At 40.6% G+C, this 14,765-nt stretch overlaps 1 non-coding gene across 1 annotated transcript; it reads left to right on the forward strand.

Annotated features, from left to right (window-relative positions):
- The first annotated feature begins 10,033 nt into the window (after positions 1 to 10,033).
- Positions 10,034 to 10,144, forward strand: LOC122432662. The gene has a single exon (XR_006266926.1). It is a non-coding gene; the product is annotated as a U6 spliceosomal RNA (small nuclear RNA).
- The last annotated feature ends 4,621 nt before the right edge of the window (positions 10,145 to 14,765 follow it).

Below are 14,765 nucleotides of genomic sequence, written 5' to 3' on the forward strand. Positions count from 1 at the left end.
TCAAGTCTCACATGTTCTGTAATGACCAGTTTATACTGAGGACAAAACTGGACCCTTTTAAATGACCATGCCCTTGGCCAAGATCTAGTTTCCCACTGACAGGGATCGTAGTGTGAGCTGGTCATTAAGTCATATGTTTGTTTGCCTATTTGTTTGGAGTAGGGATGGGGCTGAAAGAAAGACCTGTTAGAAGCTGAGAGATTGACTGAAATTTGACTTGCATTTTATTATAAATGTGTTCAGTGATTTTCTCCTGAATCCCAGATCTGATCCTTGAAATCTATTAACACAAACCAGTGAAAAACAAACAAAAACAGCTAGGCCATTTTATCCTCGTTTTCCATTTTTGAAGTTTCTCCTCTTCATTTTTTCTTGCCCTGAGTCCAGTCTACCAGGATAGCTCTGAATTCACATCTCTTATTGCAGTCTTTAGTTCTAGAAGGATTGAATTTTTCCTTTAGGACTCTACAGGGACATTTATAAACCATCGCCCTATGACAGCCTTTTCATTGCTGCACGTTTCATGGTGTTGCTTACCTTTGAACTTGAGCATGCACTGTCTGCTCAACTAAACTCCAAGCTCATGGAGAGCTATATCATGGTACATCTCTTATACCTCTCCATGTTGCCTGGCACTCTGGACAGGGTTGTGCACATGAAAGTGTCTCAGAAACAATTTACTGAAGGAATGGCACCGTGATTGATTTAGAGCACAGACTTCACACGAAATGGTGATTATCTTCGCTCCTGCTGAAGGTAAAGTCAGAGGACTGGAAGATTCATTCAAACAGAAACTCAGAATATCACTTGCCTTGTGCAGGTATGTATTCTAAACCCTCAACCCTGGTAGATGGTCTCCCCCAAGACAGCACCATGGCTTACATTTGGCTTTTTTCGGTTTTATGCTGCCTTATCAGTATACCCCTTACCACACCCACCCACCCACCCACCCACCCACACACACACACACACACATGTACATGTACCTCTCTGCTTTGCTTCTATATTCTTCATCTTCCCTTTTCCAGAAACATGCGATTTTATAAAAACTAAACTGAGAGCCTTAGGTGAAACCCATTGAGGTGATATTTCCCAGGAACCACACATTTAGGGAGTGGATAATTAAGGTCCAAAAATTATATTTTAGCATTTTAACTAAACAGATCTAGAACTTTAGAGCACCAAGGCTTCATACATTGTATACATTGCTGTGCCTTTTATATAAATACAAATTTTATAAGCACTGGAAGAGCCAAGAAAGATGGGAACGTCTATTACACATGCTCTTATAGCACCCTAGGCTGTCTGGGGCATCCTGAACAATGGAGGCAATTGAAGAATTCAAATGAGTAGGTGATCGCTTACATCTTTACAAGGCATCTTTGGAATACCCCAGCACTGGGCTTTCAGTGGGCCTCAGACTTCCTTCCTCTGGCACAATTTTCCCACCATGGTTCAAGATCTTTATACTACACATGCCCAGGCAACTTCTGAATTTATTCTCAATGTCTTTAGAAAAAAAAAAAAACTTATTTTAAAAGGAAATTTTTTTGGTCTCACACACACACAGAAAATGCACTTTACTTCACAGTACCTGTTATGGGCTGAATTCTTTCTCCCACAATAATTCATATGTTCAAATTGTAACCCCGACTACCTCCAAAGATGACTGTGTTTAGATCTAGGGTCTTTAATGAAGTAAAGTAAAGTGAGGTCATATGACTGGACTCTAATTCAATATGTCTCGTGTCATTACAAAAGAGATTAAGAAGCAAAGAAATATAGAGGGAACACCATATGAAGACCCAAAGAGAAGATGGCTATCTCTAAGCCAAGGAGAAAGGCCCCAGAAGAAACCATACCTTCTGACATCTTGATCTTGGACTTCTAGCCTCTAGAACTATGTTGAGAAAACAAAATTCTATTGTTTAAGCCTTCCCAGTCTATGGAACTTTGTTATGGCAGCTTGAGCAAACTAATATAGTACTTCTGCTCATTTTCTCAACATCTTTGAGAAAAATTCATTTTGAAGGTGAAAAGCAACCCAAGAAGGGGTGTATCCAAAGCCATGGAGCTAAACAGGGCTTGTAACAATGAGGCTTTTCAAAGTCCTATACAACACTTTTGTTTCCATTCTATATATAAAAAAAATGTTATTTGAAACACTAAAATTGATTCCTGTGGAACAGCGGTTCTCACCCCCAGCTTCACATTACAATCAACTAAAGAGATTTGGAAGAAAATTACCAGTCTCTGGGCTCTACCTCCAGAGTTTCTGGGTGATTGGTTTGCATTGGATGGCAGTACTCCATCCAACCCCAGGGTGATTCTAATGTCAGTTAGAGGTGAGAAAAAGTGCTCTAAAAAATCAGTTGATTAGAAAATATCAGAGAATTTACAAAGAGAATCACTCTATCCCAATCTTCTTAAAGCCTCAGATTTCCTAAATCATTGTAAATTGTTCCACCAAAATAAAACAGATTTCTTCCTCCAAATATCTCTCTATCCTTTCAAGCCCCAAATCATTTTAGTGTTGCTATTGCATCGGTTAGTGAGAACAGAAGCTATTTAGTTAATTCCTTCACCACTGATCAATGCAAGTTACAAAATGGCAGCTAGCATTTCAGGGAGCATTTTTAAACCCTCAAGTTTCAGGAAGCATCTATGTCTAGAAGACACTCCATTTGGATGGGGTACTCTGTATCACCCTAATTAGCAACCGAGCAACAAGAGCCCTGTAGAGAACTGGCCTAATTTGGCGGGGCTGGGTTGAGAGCCAGTTCTCTGGAACTTGGCAGCGTGGAGGAGTGCTACGGGTGCCAATTAGCTAGAGTTGCCTTCAACCCCTAGCTGCTTAGTGGCAGCCTTTTAGTGTTTTGTTGGTTTTTCATTAAAGATTGATCTGACTCTGAGGATTTCTAATGTCCTTTTATTTGGTAAGTCAATCCCAGTCTGGCAGCAGCACATACACAAGATGTTTAAAAAAAAAAAGTCTTGGCAGAAAGCGACTTTCAAAAGTCAGCTCTAAAATTCCAGAACAGAAGGGGTGAAAGAAAGCGGGGGGTAAGGGTGGAGTGAGCCGCAAGCACCTCCCACCAGGCCCTGGGACATCAAAGGGGCGGAGAGGCAGGGCTGCTCCTCCGTCCTGGGATGCGGAATAGTGGAGAGCGGTGATGGATCAGCTTGCGCAGTCTTCCCCAAAGGATAAAACCTTAATGCTGTTTTCTGCAATAGCTTTGAGGTTATTAGCTCGGATCCTTAACGAAAGGGAAGTTCGTAAGCAAGAGAATAGTTTGGCCCATCAGAGAAGGAAAGAGAAGTTACAATAGTGCATTCAAGCTTCATTTTGAGTTCCTTGCCAGAAGCCACTGCAGCGGCCAAGGTAGACAAATGTGCGTCAACTGGTCTCTTGAATATTCTGATTGGCTGGGCGATGTCACCTGACCAACCAATCAAAGTGAGCCTCTCTGGGGCAACTCCAGACTAGCTGGAAACCACTTCACAATGGGCAAGAGTCCCACCGACAATTTATCTTGCATCTAAGGAAGTATCCCGACTATAATTTCTGGCAGAAGCTAATAATGAGAGGACTTGTTAACAGCCTCCTTGATAACTTACTCCAAGCGGGACTGTTCTTCCATTGGTTAGGACCAGTGTGCCTGCTGTGGTGAACTGGACTGCCTGGGGCTGATAAATCTGAGTTGCATCACCTGTGCTATGGCTAAGAACACCCAAAAATTTAAGACCGTCAGCCTAATCTTCTAAGGGCTGGGTAGAGCTTGGTTTATTATGGCTTATGTTCTTACAACTTGAGCAGTCCTGCTCCCGCGGATTCTATAGTTGTTCTGCTGGTGCCAGGCTTTATATCATACTATATATGTATCATATCAGTATCATTTATCTTGAGATACACACACACACATATATATACTTGAAAACTTCACAGTAGTGTCTGTTAATGCCAGCTTTACTATATATGCTATATATAATAAGCAGGACTTTTCAAGTTGAAATAAAGTCCTGATCCCAGGGGTTTAGCAACAATGTCTGTTAATGCCATAATTAACAGGGTTCTCTGCCTGGAGAAGGGAATGGCAACCCACTCCAGTATTCTTGCTTGGAGAATCCCATGGACAGAGGAGTCTGGTGGGCTTCAGTCCATGGGATCACAAAGAGTCAGACACGACTGTGTGACTAACACACTTTCTGCCTGCTGTTCCCTCTGCCTGAAATGCATTTCCCCAGATGTCTGTAGGCTCGCTCACTGATTTCTTCAGATCTTTACTCGAAAGTCACCTTCTCCTTGATCTAAAATTTCTAAATTTATAAATAATTTATTTCTAAACAGATTTAAAATTTCAAAGCCTCCCCCACCACCCACATTTCATATAATGTTTTCTCCTTAGCACTTGCACTATGTAAGGTAACATACATTTTATGTGTTTGTCCTCGACTGCCTTCCCCCACTAGACTGTGAACTCCATGAGGACAGGGATTTTGTGTAGCTGACACACAGTAGGCAACCGATTAATATTTGCTCAATGAAGTTGTTGTTCTTCAGTTGCTAAGTCATGTCTGTCTCTTTGCACCAGAAGAGTGTTATTTATTGAGAGTATGCTGTGTTCAAGGCCCCATGCTCTTTGCTATGGGAGATGAGAGAGCCTCTAAGATGGCCTGTGCCTCCTAGGAGCTCTCCAAGCAGTTGGCAAGGAAATGAGAGCTAACAGTATAAGACATGATGGCAAGTGCCAGATGAATGATCTAGATAACAATATGAGCAGTCTTCCGAGGAAGGAGAGGTCAGAAAAGAGCCAAATGGTCAGTGTGGGCCCTGTGGGTAAGGTGAGCATTGAACTTGACATTAGAAGAAGCAAGTGTTTGAAAAGTGTGGGAGAAGTGGAAGGGGGTTGATGGTTGGGGGGGGGGGTGCCTTCTTCAGTGAATTGTTGATAAGACACTCAGCCCTGCTAGTGCAGAAGCCACAAGAGGTCTCTGACTCATGCCCCAGCTGCCACCTTGGGCTTGGTGCTACCCTCAAATAAAATGTGCAGGCGCCTTCCTGGTGTCTCGGTCAGCTCCAGGTTGGGCAAGCCGTATGACTCTTGCTTGGTCATCTAATGACCAATGCGAGCACTCAGGCTCCCCTGGTGCTGGCCTCCAGGGATGAGGGTATTTTAGGAGATGAGCAGCCTCATTTAGCCAAACAGTGCACACAACACAGGCCCACTGATCCTGGGATTTTATCTCTATTCCTGCTGTAATGGTATCTCAAGACCCAGAGGAATCGGGTGGAGAGGGAGGTGGGAGGGGGGATCGGGATGGGGAATACGTGTAACTCTATGGCTGATTCATATCAATGTATGACAAAACCCACTGAAATGTTGTGAAGTAATTAGCCTCCAACTAATAAAAAATAAAATAAAATAATATAAAAATAAAACAACATGAAAAAAAAAAAAAAAGCATTTCTGGTAGTGAGTAGTTCAGTACCATGGAAGTTTACAGATGACTGAAGACTATTGTTTTTAAAACCAAGCTTTAAGACCTGCTAGGTACAATGCTTGTACAACTGAAATATAAAAATACAGGGGAATTGACTCTGAGGCTATTGAGTGGTGAGTCATTCATGAAATGCCCTCTGAACTCTATAGGTTTTTTAGTTGTACCTGTTTTATAGCCTTTTTTTTTTTTTTTTTGGTTTCCATCATGACTTTCAGCCTGTGAGGTATCATTTTTCATTCTCAGCTTTAGTTTCTGGTTACCTGTGGACTGGGAATCCAGATTGAGTAAATTGTTTTAGTTATTATTGAAAATGAACAAAGGCTTTGATCAAGGTCTCTTATCAAGGCTTCGATCAAGGTCCTCTATGTGTGGGTCTCAGTGCCCAGGATGTGGGTCATCTCTGTTTGCCACTCAGCCCTTATCTCCTCTAGGTTAGCACTCAGAAGGCCCTTTCCCATGCATCCTGATATTTACCCGTGGTCAAGATGAGTGACCTATGGAAAGAGAAGAAATTCTACAGGCTGAGGAGAAGGGAGACTGAGAAGTGAGGGGCTGGACAGTAAACGTACACAAACTCCCCACAAAATGGGATCTCTACATGAATCATGTTTTATACTTAAAAAATGTTATTGAGATATAATTGACATGTAACATTGTATTAGTTTTAGGTATACAACATAATGGCTTGATATGTGTATATATTGTGAAATGATCACCACAGTAAATCTAATTAACATCCATCATAATATATAGTTACAGTAGGAATGCATGTGATGAAAACTTTCAAGAGGTACTGTCTTAGCAACTATCAAATATACTGTCTTAGCAACTATCACATATACAACACAGTATTGTTCACTATAGTAACCATGCTGCACATTTTATCTCCAGGACTTATTTGTCTTGTAATTCAAAGTTTGTACCCTTTGGTCATGCACACTCATTTTTTTCAAACCCTCCACCCCCTGCCTCTGGCAACCACTGGTCTATTCTCTATATCTATCAGTTCATTTTAAAACATCATACAGGATTTGTCTTTCTCTGTCTGACTTACTTCACTTAGTATAATGCCCTCAGGATCCATCCAAAAGCCAGGATTGCCTTCTTTTTATGGCTGAATAATATTCCATTATATAAGTAATACTGCAAAGAACATGAAGGTGCAGATGTCTTTTCAAAATAGTGTTTTCGTTTCTTTCAGAGAGATAACTAGAAGTGGGGTTGCTGGATCATGTGGTAGTTCTATGTTTAAGTTTTTAAAGAACCTCCACACTGTTTTCCATAGTGGCTGCACCAGTTTACATTCTCACTAGAAGTGCACAAGTGTTGCCTTTTCCCCACATTCTTATAAACACTTGTGATTTTTTACCTTGATAACAGCCATTCTGATCAGATATATGATGCGAACATTTCTTCCATTATGTAGGCTGCCTTTTCATTTTGTCGATGGTTCCTTTGCTGTGCAGAGGTTTTAGTTTGGTGGAGTCTCATTTGTTTATTTTTACTTTTGTGGCTTAGTTCTTATTTTTTTATTGTCTGCTTTTGCCACATTGTGACTGATCCTTCTTTTGTCCAAGACAAGACAATGACCGGTTAATTATGAAAATAACACTCACCACACAAACCCAGCAGAAAGGTTGTGGGGAAAATGGTTTCAGTTTAGGGTTAGACCCACCAGTTAGTGTTTCTCTTCATTTGTAGCTAAAAACACTTTAATACTGTGACAGATATTTAAGAAGGATAAGATGATGAAGTTCAAACCAGTAAATGATGAAAGAGATCAAACCAGTCCATCCTAAAGGAAATCAGCCCTGAATATTCATTGGAAGGACTGATGCTGAAGCTGAAGCTCCAGTACTTGGGCCACATGATGTGAAGAGCCAGCTCACTGGAAAGGACCTTGATGCTGAGAAAGGTTGAAGGTAAAAAGGAGAAAAGGGAGGCAGAAGATGAAATTGTTGGATGGCATCACCAATGCAATGGACATGAATTTGAGCAAACTCCAGGAGATAGTGGAAGACAGGAAAGCTTGGCATGCTGCAGTCCATTGGGTCACAAAGAGTCAGACATGACTTAGGAACTGAACAACAAAAACAACCAAAGATGACGGTGGGAGACTCCTTCTATATAAACCCAATCTCGCCCAGATTGGAGCCTCAATTAGAACTTCAAAACTTCAAAAGAACAGTTTACCAAAAACAGTTAAATTCCTAGGTGAGAGAGACTTTCTTACTCTTCTTTTTTTCTAGGCTCTGACCACATGGAAGAAAAGATACCCTATTTAGGGATAGTCTTGCTACCCAAGAGATTGTCTCTCTGCCGGGTTTCTAGAAACCTTTGGGTTACTTGAATCTCAGATTAACCCATGTTGTGTGACATGTAATCCATCAGGGAGATTTTACAATGAAAATCACAGTTTTGTAGGAACTGGTTTACACTTTTTTCCTTCTCTAATACAATTCAGTTCAGTAGCTCCATTCATTCCTCCTCTAAGACACTCTCAAATAGAAGTTTCCAAAATCATTTACCATTTAGCATTTGTTTCTCCTATCTCGTGATTTACTCCTGTTACTTTTAAAGTAGTCTCTGCACTTGATTGGAAGTTATGACTATGATGCAAACTCAGCCCTTCTGACCTGTTGACAAGGGAAGTTTTGCTGTAAAAGATGAATTATGAAGCAATAACTGAGTAGAACTAAAATAATCAATGCAATTGCCCTTTGGTGCATTTGGGGGCTAATGATATATAAGTCAATATGGCTGAAAAAGAAAAATAAATGTCAAACTAAATACCAAAGAATGAATGACCTACTGTAGCGTTGCTAGAATCGTAAGTTCCCAGTATGCTAAGATTGTTCTGAGAACCACGTCGATACACTAGTCTCAAGGTAATTAAAAAATTCTAAAAAGCCAATACTTACTTTGTCAAAGGCACAAGTGGAAATCCAACCTGGAATGTGAGGAAATTAACACAGAGTTCTGCTTGTGCTCAAGCTGGGGCAGTTAACCATTATTCTTGAAAGAATATTTATATTGAGAACTTTCTTTTAAAACTCAAAATACTAGAGAATCATACAGGCTGGAAAGGACTTGAGAAACTATCTAATTGCTTTGTTTTGTATATTTGGAAGCTGTAGCTGGGAAAAGTTAAGTGAATTGTCCATGGTCATATTGCTGGCTTGTGCCTCTTGGCTGGCCCAGTGATCTTTAAATTTGCTTCTCTTGATGTCCTTGTCTTACATATCATTCCAATTCTCTCTCCCTTCTTCTTCTTCTTTCAGTATTTATTTACTTATTTGGCTGGTCTTAGTTGTGACACATTGAATGTAGTTCCCCAACCAAGGATTGAACCTGGGTCCCTTGCATTAGGAGCACAGAGTCTTAGCCATTGGACCACCAGGGAAGTCCCTCTGTTTCCCTCATTCTATTGCAAAAGAGCTTCTCCTTTTAAAACAAAAAAAAAAATAGATGACCAGTCCAAGTTCTATGCATGAAGCAGGGCACTCAAAGCCCATGTTCTGGGACAACCCAGAGGGATGGGGTGGGAGGGGGGTTCAGGATGGGAGGGGACACATGTGTACCCGTGGCTGATTCATGTCCATGTATGGCAAAAACCACCACAATATTGTAAAGTAATTATCCTCCAATTAAAATTAATTAATTAATTTTTAAAATGTCTCCTTAGCATTTTAACTATTTTAAGATGATTATTTTCTAAGAAATAGCAGACATGTGAAAAATTCTTAAAGCTAAGTAGGAGTTACTCTTTTGTAAGAAATGTTTATATTTGTAAGGGAAATCTCTAATTGTAGGGGTGTCTCCCTCCAGGTATCAGGAAGAGGAAGATGACCAAATCTCTAGAAGCTCTGAACCATGAAGAAGGCAATGACTTAAATCTGTACAACAAGCTTGCCATTGTTTACTTCGCCCTTCCTGATAATCTCCCATTATTCACTCTCTTACCCTCTGCATCCTTTTTTGTCTTTAGCTGAAGATGGTATTTAAGGTGAAGGTTTGGGCCATTTTGACAAGTTCCTTGATTCTCCTTGATCTGTCCCATGTACTCCTGTTACTAAACTTTTGTTTTATTTTCTCCTGTTAATATGTCTGACATCAATTTTCTTCTTAGACCAGCCAGAAGAACCTAGAAGGGTAGATGAAAATGTCTTCCTTCTCCACACTATGTTATAATGTAAGTAAATATTGAACAAACGTCCCCTGGTGCTAACACATAAGCAAGTAAGGTGAATTCTACAGAGACTACAGGCCATAGGCTTTTCAGTTAGACCAGATTGGCAGAAGAACCTCTGGAGAAACTGGATAAGGGTTCACAGATGTTCAGTGAAAATGAGATAGCCCAACACTGGTGGCCTCAAAATATAGGAACAACAGCCTACAAAGGGATAAAATAAACCAAGGAAAATCAGTATTCACAGCCCTTTAAATAAGAAGGCCAGGCCCACATCAGAAGCCAGAGAAGATAGATGGAAGAACTTGAATTTCAAAGATAGGAAAATGGACAAAAATATCAGTGCCCACTTTGGCAGCACATACATATACTAAAATTGGAACAATTCAGAGAAGATTAGCATGGCCCCTGTGCAAGGATGACATACAAATTCATGAAGCATTCCATATTCTTCAACCTAGATGTCCATTGACAGATGAATGGATAAAGAAATTGCGGTATATATACACAGTGGAATATTACTCAGCCATAAAAAGGAACACATTTGAGTCAGTTCTAATGAGGTGGATGAACCTAGAAACTAGTGTACAGAGTGAAGTGAGTCAGAAAGAGAAAGATAAATACCATATTCTAACACATACATACAGAATCTAGAAAAATTGTACTGAAGAATTTATTTACAGAGCAACAGTGGAGAAAGAGACTTAGAAATAGAGAATAGACTTATGGACATGGGGAGAGGGGAGGAGAGGGTGAGATGTATGGAAAGAGTAACATGGAAACTTTCATTACCATATGTAAAATAGAGAGCCAATGGGAATTTGCTCCATGGCTCAGGAAACTCAAACAGGGGCCCTGTATCAACCTAGAGGAGTGGGATGGGGAGGGAGACAGGAGGGAGTTTCAAGGGAGGGGATATGTGTGTACCTGTGGCTGATTCATGTTGAGATTTGATAGAAAACAGCAAAATTCTGTAAAGCAGTTATCCTTCAATAAAAATAAATTAATTTTTTTAAAAGAAAGAATGAAAAAAAAAGTAGACAAGGAATTTGAGGTATGGGTGGGTGATTACCCAGTTGTCTACAGTTTGTTTGCTTGAAAACATCCATTAAGGGAGGGTGTATCCTTGTGGCTGATTTACTCTGCTGTAAGTAGAAACTAACACAATATTGCAAAGCAACTATACTCCAGTAAAACTTAATTTTAAAATAAATAAAAATTGTATTAAAAAATATATCAGAAGAATGAGGAAAGGACGTAACATCAAAGATGACCAGATATAGTCAAAAGCCTGGAAATAAAAAGCAGGCACTTGATCCCAAGCTGGTGGGTAAATGGAATGGATCAACTGGTAAATCTTTTAACCCCAGGATTATGTTGGGTCTAGTGGAGAAGTCTTTTTTTGTGTGTGTGTGTGTGTGTTGGAGTTTAGCTGATTAACAATGTTGTGATGGTTTCAGGCAGACAGCAAAGGGAGTATGCATACAGTATACACAAAGTTGTACATATACATGTATCCATTCTCACCCAAGCTTCCCTTAGTGAAGAAATCTTGGTCCCAATGTTGAATCCCAATGCTAGCCATGCCTCCTTCATCCGTTGACTCATTTGTGTAATATCTATGAACACCCACTGTGTGCCAGGGGCTCTATTATGGGTTAAGGGATAAATTAATGAGTAAGACAGACATAGTTTCTGTCTTTGGGACACCACACAAGTCACTACACAATCATTCATTTACCTCTGTGGCAAAAGTTAGGAAAGGCAAGCCCAGCATACAATGAGAATTCATAAAAGGGGGATCTCACAAGGGGAAATTGTGGTATCAGTTTTTAAAATGGAAATCAATATCTAATGGAAGGCAGGTAATTTTCATTGTATTCCTATAAACACACCAACTGTTACTAATCAGTAATACCAAACAGAAGTGTGCACCTGAACAGACCGTGTGCACTAGATACTCAGCAAGGAGGGGGAGAAAGGGATTCCACTGGGGAAGCCAGAGGGCACAGGAGAAGCTGGGTCCCTAGAGCTGTTGGATGAAAGCAAAGATGAGACCCCTGCTCACGTTCATTTAGAACCTGTAAGGAACTAGGTCACTGAGCACGAATAAGGCAGCAGTGCAGCCTAAAGTCAGTCTCTGACAAAACTCAGTGCCCCGGTTCTGATTCCCGACCCGCATTTTGGTTTCCTTGGTACTAAGGATGCTGTGCACCTTACTTCCTTATTTCTCAGCTCCATTAACCCAGTTTTTATGAACTGTTCCCAGACTTCTGGATATTGTTTACCCATGTGCCGGATCTTTGCTGATAAGAATCAGGACAGCATAGTCTGTGCTGTTACAAGGTGATAAGCATGCCTGGTTGATTGTAGACTGATCCTTGGGTTTCTGATGTATCTTTGGATTCATGTTCCCATGACCAAATTCCATCCTGCTGCACAATTCCCAGGGAAGCCCATCCCTGTAAGATCAGCGGCTAAAACTCCAGACTCTGCCACCTCAACTGGGTCCCTTGGCCCACAGTCATGCATCCTTTCCTAGGTAAAGTTAAGTAAATAAATCAGTCTTTACTTTAACAAGCACCTTCTGAAAACATGTTTCAACCAAACGTGGAATTCTAATGGTAGGCGTGTGGGCATGGTGGGTTTGTCAGAGCAGAGGTTTGTGGGTGGAGGACTTTGGGCATCTAAGTAGCACACCACACGCTAGACCAACAACCCCAATGCTTACAGATACAGCAGACAAGCCCTCCACTTGCCATAGCCTTCTCTGTCTGGGTGTGCAGAACGCATGCCATAGAAAGGAAGAGAACTTGATGACAATGTCTTAGGAATAATAAACTGCAGGTGAAAGTGGACATTTGAGCAGAATTTTAAAAGAGTCAGGCTGGCAAACTTTGAGCTGCCCAGGGTAAGGCTGAAACTCTACCAAGCTCTGGTTTCTGATTGACCATCTTGTTCTCAGTTAAAAATCAGTCATGCCCTTCCCTGGTTTCTCTCATTATCCTCTTTCCTCAGAGAGATCATCTCAGCCCAGACACAAAAAGCTATTATTCTGGATTCTGCTTTGTGTTTTGTTGACTTCCTAAGAAGATGTACTGTCTCTTCAGGTGTAAATTGGAGTTAACACCCCTGTCCTGGTGTTGATTGTTACGAGAATGGAACATGTGAGGGGAATTTAACAAAGTTGGGCTCCTGCCCCCTTACCAAAAACACTGACTAGTTTTGAATACTTTGTTCACTCCATGATTGTTGTTTGAACACCTACTGTACGCCAGATGCCATTCTGAGTAGGGGTAGCAGTGGATAAGATGAAGTTCCTGTTCTTGTAGGTCTGACTTTCTAGTGGGAAGAAATAGTCAAGGACCTATAAGCAAATAAATAATATAAACTCAGATCATTAATGGAAAAAACAAATAGGACAGTAAGGTAGAGAATGACTGACAGGTGGGAAGTTGACAAATACGTCTTTCCCTATTAAGCTAGAATTTTAAACCACTGTGCTCAATTTCCCCATAAGTGATTAAAGTGATACAAACAGGGATTAATACTCCAGGACTGACTCACTTATCAGATCATGTTCCAGACCATAGGTTCTGATTTGGGCTTGGAAACCTTAGACTCTATATCCAAGTTTCATTCACAAGGTAGACTGATCAGAGGGCACAGAGGTAACTTACCATCTCAGCAGACCCTCACGTCCCCAGGGGGCCAGATATTTCAAGGGTAGCTCTCAGGGCTCTCTGCATGGTTGTACACAGAATGCCAGAAGCTGAACTACGGTCTTTGACCCCTTAGATCCTTGGAGCTCTGGAGAGGCTACTTCCTCTTTGTGTAGAAAAGCTGAAGCCTGAATGGTGGCTGAATTACAAGCAGGGAACCACGTGTGGAAGCTGAACTGCAGGACATCTTGAGTCAAGACAGAATAGCTCTTAAGTTCCTGGGAAATCTGGGTTTTCTCAGTGTCTGGGTCTGATATAGACCAGTCCGTCAGCTCTGTATCCTCAGGCAAAGGACCTGGGAAAAGAAGGCACATGCCATGCTGGCATGTTTTATGTATGTTTATGTAAATGACCTTATTTTAGGGATGAAAACAATACTTCTTTGTGCACTTTTAGGTAAGAAGGGTCCTGTGGTCCTGTGGTTTGTTATTCAGGCCAAAATCTCTTCTCTCTTTTTCTCATATAATCAAACCAAATATAGTTTCATCCTGAAACTAGAAAAGAGACAATAAGCTGGAAAACTCTTTGGCCACCTGTCAACTTTGGGATGAAATTTTAAAAAAAAACTGCACACAAATTCCAGTCCTCTCTTTCATATGGAAATCTCAAGTTCCTTCTTGAACTGTCGTTTTTCCAAGATGATAGTTTATCAGTTCTTTGAGTTCTGGTCTCCCGCCTCAATGTACTTATTCACAGATTGATTTATTTTTTAATCTATGGGCTGACTTTGATATGTTTGTAATGGCTGTCAGTTGTAGAGCACAGTTCCTGGGCTTATTAGGTTTATGATTCAGAAGGGGACAGCAAAGCCACTTTCCTTACAGAACCATGGGCTGTTGGAGTTGGACTCTTGATGTTTCTCTTCTCTCTGTTTTCCATGAAAAATATATAGTAGTGTGTATATGTTAATCCCTAACTCCTAATTTATCCCTCCTCCCAATTTCCCCTTTGGGTAGCCATAAGTTTGTCTTCTATGTCTGAGAGTCTATTTCTGTTTTGTAAATAAGTTCGTTTGTTTCATCTTTTTAGATTCCACATATAAGTGATATCATATGATATTTGTCTTTCTCTGACTTGTTTCACTTAGTGTGATAATTTCTAGGCCCATCCACATTGCTGCAAGTGGCATTATTTCACTGTTTTTTGGCAGCATAATATTGCATTGTGTATGTACCACATCTTCTTTATAAACATTGAGTAGTTTAGACTGGAGGTCAGAAGAGACCTCTCTGCATAGATGCTCTTTCTTGGCTGTGTTCATCGGTGAATTCTTGGACTTACTCGGAACTCACTTAAGAAACATACTGCCATGCAACATCGGTGAGAAACGCATTGTTCAAATCTGTAGCCCA

The sequence above is a fragment of the Cervus canadensis genome, chromosome 31 (genome assembly GCF_019320065.1).
Source record: "Cervus canadensis isolate Bull #8, Minnesota chromosome 31, ASM1932006v1, whole genome shotgun sequence".
Lineage (NCBI taxonomy): Eukaryota > Metazoa > Chordata > Mammalia > Artiodactyla > Cervidae > Cervus > Cervus canadensis.